This window comes from Entelurus aequoreus, linkage group LG19 (assembly GCF_033978785.1).
Source record: "Entelurus aequoreus isolate RoL-2023_Sb linkage group LG19, RoL_Eaeq_v1.1, whole genome shotgun sequence".
NCBI lineage: Eukaryota > Metazoa > Chordata > Actinopteri > Syngnathiformes > Syngnathidae > Entelurus > Entelurus aequoreus.
This window is the reverse complement of record NC_084749.1, coordinates 28,171,220-28,180,462: the sequence shown is the minus strand read 5'-3', so window position 1 is coordinate 28,180,462 and position 9,243 is coordinate 28,171,220. Positions and strand designations below refer to the sequence as shown.

The following is a 9,243-nucleotide window of genomic DNA, read 5'->3' as shown; positions in this document are numbered from 1 at the left end:
AACATACATACTAACCATCAGTGTTGGGTTAGTTACTGAAAACCAGTAACTAGTTACAGTTACTAGTTACTTTATTTCAAAAGTAACTCAGTTACTAACTCAGTTACTAACTCAGTTACTTACACCAAAAAGTAATGCGTTACTGTGAAAAGTAACTATTTAGTTACTACTTCTACTTTTTTTTTTTTTAAGCTCCCATTAATGCCCTTTTAGCCTTCATTTCAATACTGTTATTGCACTGGAGAATAATACAATGTGTTGATCAACTTGACATGCATTTGCATCACTGAACTCTGCTAAGCAATGTGGTCTACATACAACACACAAAGATATGTTTCAAAGGGCCAATTTATTTCAGGCCAGAACAAATTGACAAAACTATTTTAAATTGTTACTTATGTATGTTATGTCGTAGCTAACAGCATAATAACACTAACACTAACACTAACCACGTTAAACCCAGATTCCGAACTAACAAAGGTCTTAACTCCTTCTCTTTCTATGCCACATCAATATGGAATGCACTCTCAACAGGTGTAAAATAAAGGGCATCTCTATCCTCCTTCAAAACCGCACTAAAAGAACACCTCCAGGCAACTACAACCCTAAACTACCACCCTCCCTTCCACATAATACCTCTTTGGATTGTAAATAATCAAAATGTAGACACTTTTTCTCATACTTTCTGATCTCTTTCTCTGTGTCCACTACTTGTTGTACACATCCTACCAAGTCAGTCCTACACTGTTTCAATGTCCATTTCTCTGATGATGCAATTGTTGATGACTGAAGTGTTGATACCAACCAAACCTAACCCCCCCCCCCCATATCCCACACCCCGGATTGTAAATAATGTAAATAATTCAATGTATATACTCTGATGATTATCTTGTGTGATGACTGTATTATGATGTTAGTATATATTTGATAGTATATATCTGTATCATGAATCAATTTAAGTGGACCCCGACTTAAACAAGTTGAAAAACTTATTGGGGTGTTACCATTTAGTGGTCAATTGTACGGAATATGTACTGCACTGTGCAATCTACTAAAAAAAGTTTCAATCAATCAACAACATAGCTGTAAACCTGGCTTCGCCTAAGGAAGGCACACGTGACATACACAAAGCCTAACCAAGCAGATTTGAATTGTTGTTTTGGGCAGTAGACGGGATCTTTGATCCAAGACACAACTTTCATTTAACTAAAATGTTATTTTCTTTGTGCTCGACAAAAGAAAAGAAGTGAGAATATCTCATACTTGCCAACCCTCCCAAATTTCAGTGCCTCTCCCCGAGACAACCATTCTCCCAAATTTCTCCCGATTTCCAGCCGGACTTAAGGCACGCCCCCTCCAGGTCCGTGCGGACCTAAGTGAGGACAGCCTGTCGTCAGTTCCGCTTGGCCAACCAAAAAGTAACCACAGAACACTATACCGTATAGTCGTATAGTGTTCTGTGGTTACTTTTTGGTTGGCCAACGGTTTACGTTGTATTGCGCACCCCCTCCCCTCCCCTCCCCTCCCCTCCTCTTCCCACACCCAGACACACACAGAGCGCAGAGGAAGAAGTAGAAGCACGTCACTGCAATAAAACACACTCAGATCTTCTGTTTCTAGCCAATACTACATAAAAAATAACGCAGTAACGCATCATGTAGTAACGGTAACTGAGTTACTGAATATAAAAAATAACGCGTTAGATTATTAGTTACCGCCGAAACTAACGGCGTTACAGTAACACGTTACAAAGTAACACGTTACTGTAACGCCGTTAGTCCCAACACTGCTAACCATTATAAACCACAAAAAAACAAACACTTACTATAATAGTCCCACTCTCGCTGGGATGCCGACCGACAAGACAAATCCCGTTTAGATGAAGATTCAATTGCAATCCTCACGAAGGGTTAAAAAAAAGTACCTGCAGGAAGTGTCTTTTTGGGTCTTTTTCGCCATCTCTCAGGGATGTGAAAGTCCATTAGTCTCTCGGTCCATGGCCACATTTGTCAACTACCAGGTAACTTATTGTAGACATCGTGGTGTGTAGTGTCGGCAAATTTCTTATTTTGTGCATGTCCGCGTTCCTACCGGGCGCATTTCCTCTGGTGAGCTGCAACGGCTCTGGGTCGACTTGGAAATGATCGGGAGGAACGTGGCATGCTTTACCTTGCAGTGTGCAGACTTTATTTTAATTTCATCTAACACGGCAGTTAGCTCTTAGTGACCCTAAAAACATCTCACTTACTTAGAACACCGATGGGGTACCTATTTCCAAATCGTCCAAGTTTTCAGTGTGGCCTTTTTATTGTATCATCAATGGAACGCTTCATGGAACGCACAAAAAGAGAGAATATGATATTTGCTGGACTTTGGTATGGGCATTCAAAATCATCCATGGTTAAATTTTTGAGCCCACTAAGTGACACACTGAGTAAGTTTGCAGACGATGGACTTATTGTGCAACCTGCAGAGTTGACATCTGAACCTTTTGTGTGTAATGTGCTCACTATTGCTGGAACATGCGACTTGCCTGTTAAAGAATTAGTCCTTAATTCAGTGCAATACAATGGGAAATTTGGGTTGTCATAAATGCGAACAGCCAGACTGTGAAAACCCGGGAAAGAGAACACACCCATATATTACCATTCCAACATAGAGATCCAAAGGGGCCACTGCCACCAATGAAAAATTTGTACTGGATATGAAAATCGCAAATGAAACCAAAACCATTATCAAAGGGGTAAAGCGTTCCCTGTTGCCTGAGCAAACTTTAAATGTATAACCTTATCAAAGGCACTACCGTAGATTACATGCACTCAGTCCTCCTCGGAGTAATGCGCCTTTTGATGGTGTTGTGGTTTTCTACAGAGTTTTCTCGTCAGCCCTTCATGATGACACTGTCAGAGTGCAGAAGAGTTACATTTGTGGATGAACATTATGGTAAGAATAATGGTAGTATTTATTCACTTGAGGGGGTTGTGAGGTTTCCTTTTAAGCCCGGCATGGTAAAAACAAATTAACAACCCTGGTTGAGAACAAAAAGCCAAGCTAATGAATATATCAGTTGAACACAAGAGAACAATGTGAGTAATTGAACTTTTCTCCCAGTGGACCATAAACCATGTTTTCCCTTTTGTGTCTAAAATGAATTTCTTTGAAAAGCCAATTCTTTCAGCGTGAGCAAGCGTTCTTGCTTATCGGTTTATCTTAGATACAGTATATGTTATATTACATAGTGCAATACAGGTACTCTTAGGTGACATCTTACACCAATGTAACATGCAAATATCCCATCATGTTTAACTTACTTTGTCTGATCTTAACTCAACTTTATTTTAAAATTATACGTATATGGAATAAACGGTTTGGATTGCTGTAACATTAGTAGGACTGTCAAATTTAATGCATTAACCTGTGCGAATAATTACAAGAAATATCTCATTAGTTATGTATGTATGCAGATTATTCATGCTATTTATTTTTGAGCCTTCCTTTACCTTAACCGTGGATGGTTAACTGAAAGGTGGTGTGGTTTGTTCCACTATCAGTGATGAGGTCAATGCACATATGTCAGTGCAAAGATAAATGAGGAGACTCTGACTGGTGTGTTCACTGACACATTTCACTTCAAAATACACCCTCTCAGGACTTAAGATAAAACTGTTACCAAGTTTTGATGAAATAAATGCAAGAAACACATAACAAATGTTCCTTTATGACTTTCTGACAGTAAAAATGCATTTAAGTCCAAATATTGTGGTCTTTTGTTTAAGTTAAATTGAATTATGCAAGTGATTTTTAACCTGTGATTAATCGTGATTAATCCAAATGTAAAAGTCTGATTAATCTGATTTGAAAAAACTATCGTTTGACAGCACGAGTGGTGGTTCGTTTGTGTTTCTTCCCCTATTGTTTCTACAGGTCACGCTCATTCATGGTCTCTGCTGCCAATCAACCGGTTCCTGTTGCCAGCTGCTCCTCATTTCACCTGTTAATCAGCCAGCCAATCCCGGTCCACCATTCATCCTGCTTAAAACCACCTGCTCACCACTGAATCAGGTTGATTCTTTTTCTGCCTCTACTTGATTTTTCTATTGTCAGATCCACTTTGTTTTTGTACCCATTTTTGTTAAGCTCTTTGCTTAACTTGTGCCACCCGGTTTTTGTCTTTGTTTTTTTTTTACCTTTCAATAACACTAGTTTTGTTTTCAATTCTTGGCTTCGTTGTCTTTAATATACACCTCAATTAGTTTATACACTTTTATGTTGCGTTCTCCTACGATCCCTAAACCGAGAGCCATCTGGGAACGTAACAACTGGTAAAAAAAAAAAATGCTTCTTAGAATGGAATTGTGAATAGAACTAATAAATGACAGGGCACTTTACAGTACATGGAATTTTACAGAAAAACTTTATCAAAGCCCTTTTCTGCTCCATCATCCATGAGAGAATAAAATAGCAGAATTCAAAAATTCTCCTGCTACTCTTTTATCTGCTGTTAACATTCAGCTAATTCATTACACATGAGTAAAAGCCAAAAGACAGTTTATTTTACTCAAATGTTTATATATTTATCTTGATCTGTTAATTTTGGTATTTTGCTCAAAAAAGGTACATTATTTTACCCAGGGATGTAATTTTTTTGGTTGGGCCCTACACATTTTTAAAAGGCAGTTTTGCTTTCCTGCACTTTTTTATCAACCTTCTCACGCCGCAAGCGCATGCCTCAATAAGCTCCACGGAGCGCGCCTCGGGACACGCCCACGGGAGCTCATCTCCTGCTGCAGCCGGTGGATGCAATCAGTCAGTGAGGTTCCTCGGCTTTTTAAGCCAGTGCAGACCTGCGTTCCGGGCCAGAACGTAGCTACCTCTTCAGTACAGTAAGCTGACACTTCATGCTCTATGCACACTCTTTTGCTCTCTGTGTTTCTCCCCCGTCGTGTTTATTGTCTCGTGTCCTCCTTGTCGTTCCAACAGCAGACCTGCGTTCCCGCGTCACAAACAGTGTGTCTCGTCTTCCCGCGTTCCCTCTGCTTCCCTGACTGCCTCTTGGATCTCGACCTGCCGCCTGGACACGGACCTTCGACGCCTCGCTATAGCCCCCGACTACCTGCCTGCTCACGGACCTCAGAGCCAGCTTTCCCCTCTTGGACTTCTGCCTCTTGCTCAACACTCCCGGTAACACTCAGTTCATTCCCACACATAGTCGAACACAATACACACTCTTGGATTTAGTCACACTCCATTCCCTCGTGCATTGTTTATATATATAGTGTTAGGGATGTCCGATAATATCGGACTGCCGATATTATCGGCCGATAAATGCTTTAAAATGTAATATCGGTAATTATCGGTATCGGTTTCAAAATTATCGGTATCTGTTTCAAAAAGTAAAATTTATGACTTTTTAAAATGCTGCTGTGTACACGGACGTAGGGAGAAGTCCAGAGCACCAATACACCTTAAAGGCACTGCCTTTGCGTGCCAGCCCAATCACATAATATCTACGGCTTTTCACACACACAAGTGAATGCACGGCATACTTGGTCAACAGCCATACAGGTCACACTGAGGGTGTCCGTATAAACAATTTTAACACTGTCACATATATGCGCCACACTGTGAACCCACACCAAACAAGAATAACAAACACATTTCGGGAGAACATCCGCACCGTAACACAACATAAACACAACAGAACAAATACCCAGAACCCCTTGCAGCACTAACTCTTCCGGGACGCTACAATATACACCCCCCGCTAACCCCTATCCCCCCAGCTCAACCCCGCCCCCCAACCCCGCCCACCTCAACCTCCTCATGCTCTCTCAGGGAGAGCATGTCCCAAATTCCAAGCTGCTGTTTTGAGGCATGTTAAAAAAAATAATGCACTAAAAGTGCATTATTTGGCAGTGCCATGTTGGCATTTTTTCCATAACTTGAGTTGATTAATTTTGGAAAACCTTGTTACATTGTTTAATGCATCCAGTGGGGCATCACAACAAAATTAGGCATAATAATGTGTTAATTCCACGACTGTTTATATCGGTATCGGTTGATTTTGGAATCAGTAATTAAGAGTTGGACAATATTGGAATATCGGATATCGGCAAAAAAGCCATTATCGGACATCTCTATATAGTGTATATATATATATATTAATAAATATAGTTTATACGACGTTCCCCCTGTCTGTGCCGTCTCCTCCTCCTGTACACATAACACAACCAAAAGTAATGCTATGATATATTGAAAAGCTTCTCTCTTTTAGACCTCCCACAAGCTCACTGATTGACTTTGTGGCGCTGCCTTTTACGAGTTGTGTTTATACAAAATGGCCATTGGCTTCTATTCTGCAGTTTTAGCCATTAAAAGTATTTCTTTTTTTTCTTTTTTTTTACACTTGTATGATTATAGCAAATCAGCATTCAACAGAGAGGGTAAATAGAAGTGAATCGATATGCACACAGCCAAATATAATCAATCCAAAACAGCCACTAGGTCAGCGATGCAAAGATCAATGGTCTATGCCACAGGGAATCTATTTATTAGGGAGAACAAATCACGATGCAAGTGACGAAAACTTTGAATGTATTTGTTAGCTGCCAGCAGGAGTGTGATAAATTAAATCTACAGTGCCTCACGCAGATGGTTCGACACACTTAGCTTAACTCTCACTCACTATTTCATCCAATCAACACCACCACACCTATACATTTTCCTGGTTTAGGTCTATAAATACCACTTGTCTGCCTGCATGTGTCATCATGCTCTAGCACTTCAATGAGTAAACGATTAACTGTGAATGAAACACTTGATCTAATTTTGGCATGAAGCCCCGATGGGGATGGAAATATTGAATGTGAAGAAACTTTCAACTTCCTGCTCTTCGGTACCACTGCTTATTTGGTGAATGCTGCATATGATTAATAGTCTCTCATAGTCTAATGGAATATGACATATGTATTTAAATAAAAAGGGAAATCTGATCTAAAAACTGGAATGATTTTTAATGTCTACCAAAATGGTTCAGAAATAACACACAACATGTTCACTGGATTTGCAATATTGATAACCAATTCATAATTTTCCCGCATAGAAGAATCCTACGCACTAGTGACTAAGTCTTCGTGTTTTTTTTTTATTGAGTGCGACTGCTAAATAACCCATCATGGGTTTAAAAAAAAAAAGTAAGTGCACTTAGATAAAGAAGGTGAGAAGCATTTGTATAAAATTTTTTATATATATATTAGTGTTGTCCCCATACCAATATTTTGGTACCGGTACCAAAATGTATTTTGATACTTTTCTAAATAAAGGGGACCACAAAAAATTGCATTATTGACTTTATTTTAACACAATCTACTATGGTACATTAAACATGTGTTTCTTATTGCAAGTTTGTTCTTAAATAAAATAGTGAACATACAAGACAACTTGTCTTTTAGTAGTAAGTAAGCAAACAAAGGCTCCTAATTTAGCTGCTGACATATGCAGTAACATTGTGTCATTTATCATTCTATTATTTTGTAAAAATTATTAAGGACACATGGTAGAAAATTAATTATTAATCTACTTGTTCATTTACTGTTAATATCTACTTACTTTCTCTTTTAACATGTTCAATCTACACTTCTGTTAAAATGTAATTATCACTTATTCTTCTGTTTGGATGCTTTACATTAGTTTTGGGTGATACCACAAATTTAGGTATCAATTTGATACCAAGTCGTTACTGGATCATACATTGCTCATATTTAAAGTCCTAATGTGTCCAGTGACATATTTCCTGAGTTTTTAAACATAATATCTATTTTAAAAGAACGAAAAAATAATTTGTGATGCTAAACAATATTGATGTAATCATAGTAGTATCGACGAGATACGCTCCTGTACTTGGTATCATTACAGTGGATGTTAGGTATAGATCCATCCATGATCGGAGTCCATAGCGGTAACGCCGGGGAGCTACGATATGTAGTGAAGCATGTTTAGCTATTCCTCGTCCTGCAGGGATGATACTTGTAAGAAACCTACTTTATTCGTTGCCATGGAGGCGAGGATTAGTGATTTAGAAGAAGCTAAAACACTGCAGACTGCGCCTGGACTTTAGCCGCTAGCTAGCTAGCCATGTCGTAAAGCACCTCTTCCTGAGGGCGTTTCAGTGTTATAACTTCACCTTTTATCTTTTAGTTTTTAAGCCAAAATTTAATTTTCTGTCTACACACTGTGTCTGCTTGTAAGTACTCCGTGATTGTGCACTGGTGAACATGCTTGTCTGCTTGTAAAACCAACATTGACACGGGGGGGGGATCGGTACTTTTTAGAGGCGGTATAGTACCGACTATGATTCATAAGTGTCGCGGTACTATACCAATACCGGTATACTGTACAACCCTAATATATATATATATACTGTATATTTATTTATATATATATATATATATGTATTCATTTATTTATTTTAATTTTAATTTTAATTTTACTGCTGCGTTTCTTATGGTAATATATAAGTACCTGGCTTGGGGATCGGAGGGTAGAGAAGGTCAATAATTTGATTTTGTATGTACCTTACATTTGAAACAATGATAAAGGGTATACATGTAAACATATTGTAATATGCTGCCTGACTAAAAAAAGATCATAGGTTAAAGAGTCCCTCATTGGATAAATACTGGGTGATTATGTTTCAGCTTGCAAGAAGTTATTTAACCCCGACTGATACTTTTAATTGGTTAAGCATGATTTAAGATACAGTTAAAAATGCTTTATTGATATTCAGAGCTGGAAACTTTACAACTTGCTCTCGCTGCCCCCTGTTGGTATCTTACTTTATGTATGTGCTCACGTCTTTGGCCATCAGGGCCCTGGCTAAACTGTAGCCCTATGCAGAATTTAAATTTGTAAGTATGTCCAAAAATGTTCCTGGTACTTAAATTATAACAACAACGTCAACCTTGTTGTTTGATAAAGGCAGCTACGATAGGTCCACACATATTTGGACAGTGACCGTTTTTAAAAAATGCTTTTTTCTTATACACTATTCACAATGGATTATTAAATGATAATAAATCGACATACTTGAATGAACATCAAACCAAATTATGAATATCAAACAATATTAATATGTTTACAACTATATCAGTTGAAACACAAAACATGAAATGGATATTATCTACATAATGTACATGTTGTTGAAATTTCTAAATATTAAATGACATAATTTTTTCAAACCTCTTA

The 9,243-nt window shown here is 38.3% G+C and overlaps 1 protein-coding gene across 3 annotated transcripts in view; it reads left to right on the top strand.

Annotated features, from left to right (window-relative positions):
* Positions 1-4,133: 4,133 nt before the first annotated feature.
* LOC133635246 (transmembrane protein 125) overlaps positions 4,134-9,243 on the top strand; it is a 62,024-nt gene continuing 56,914 nt past the window's right edge. For all 3 annotated transcript variants that reach the window (XM_062028217.1, XM_062028214.1, XM_062028216.1), the window contains exons 1-2: positions 4,134-4,883; positions 4,981-5,181. The gene's annotated coding sequence lies outside the window, so the exon portion shown is untranslated. The remainder of the gene's footprint in view (positions 4,884-4,980; positions 5,182-9,243) is intronic.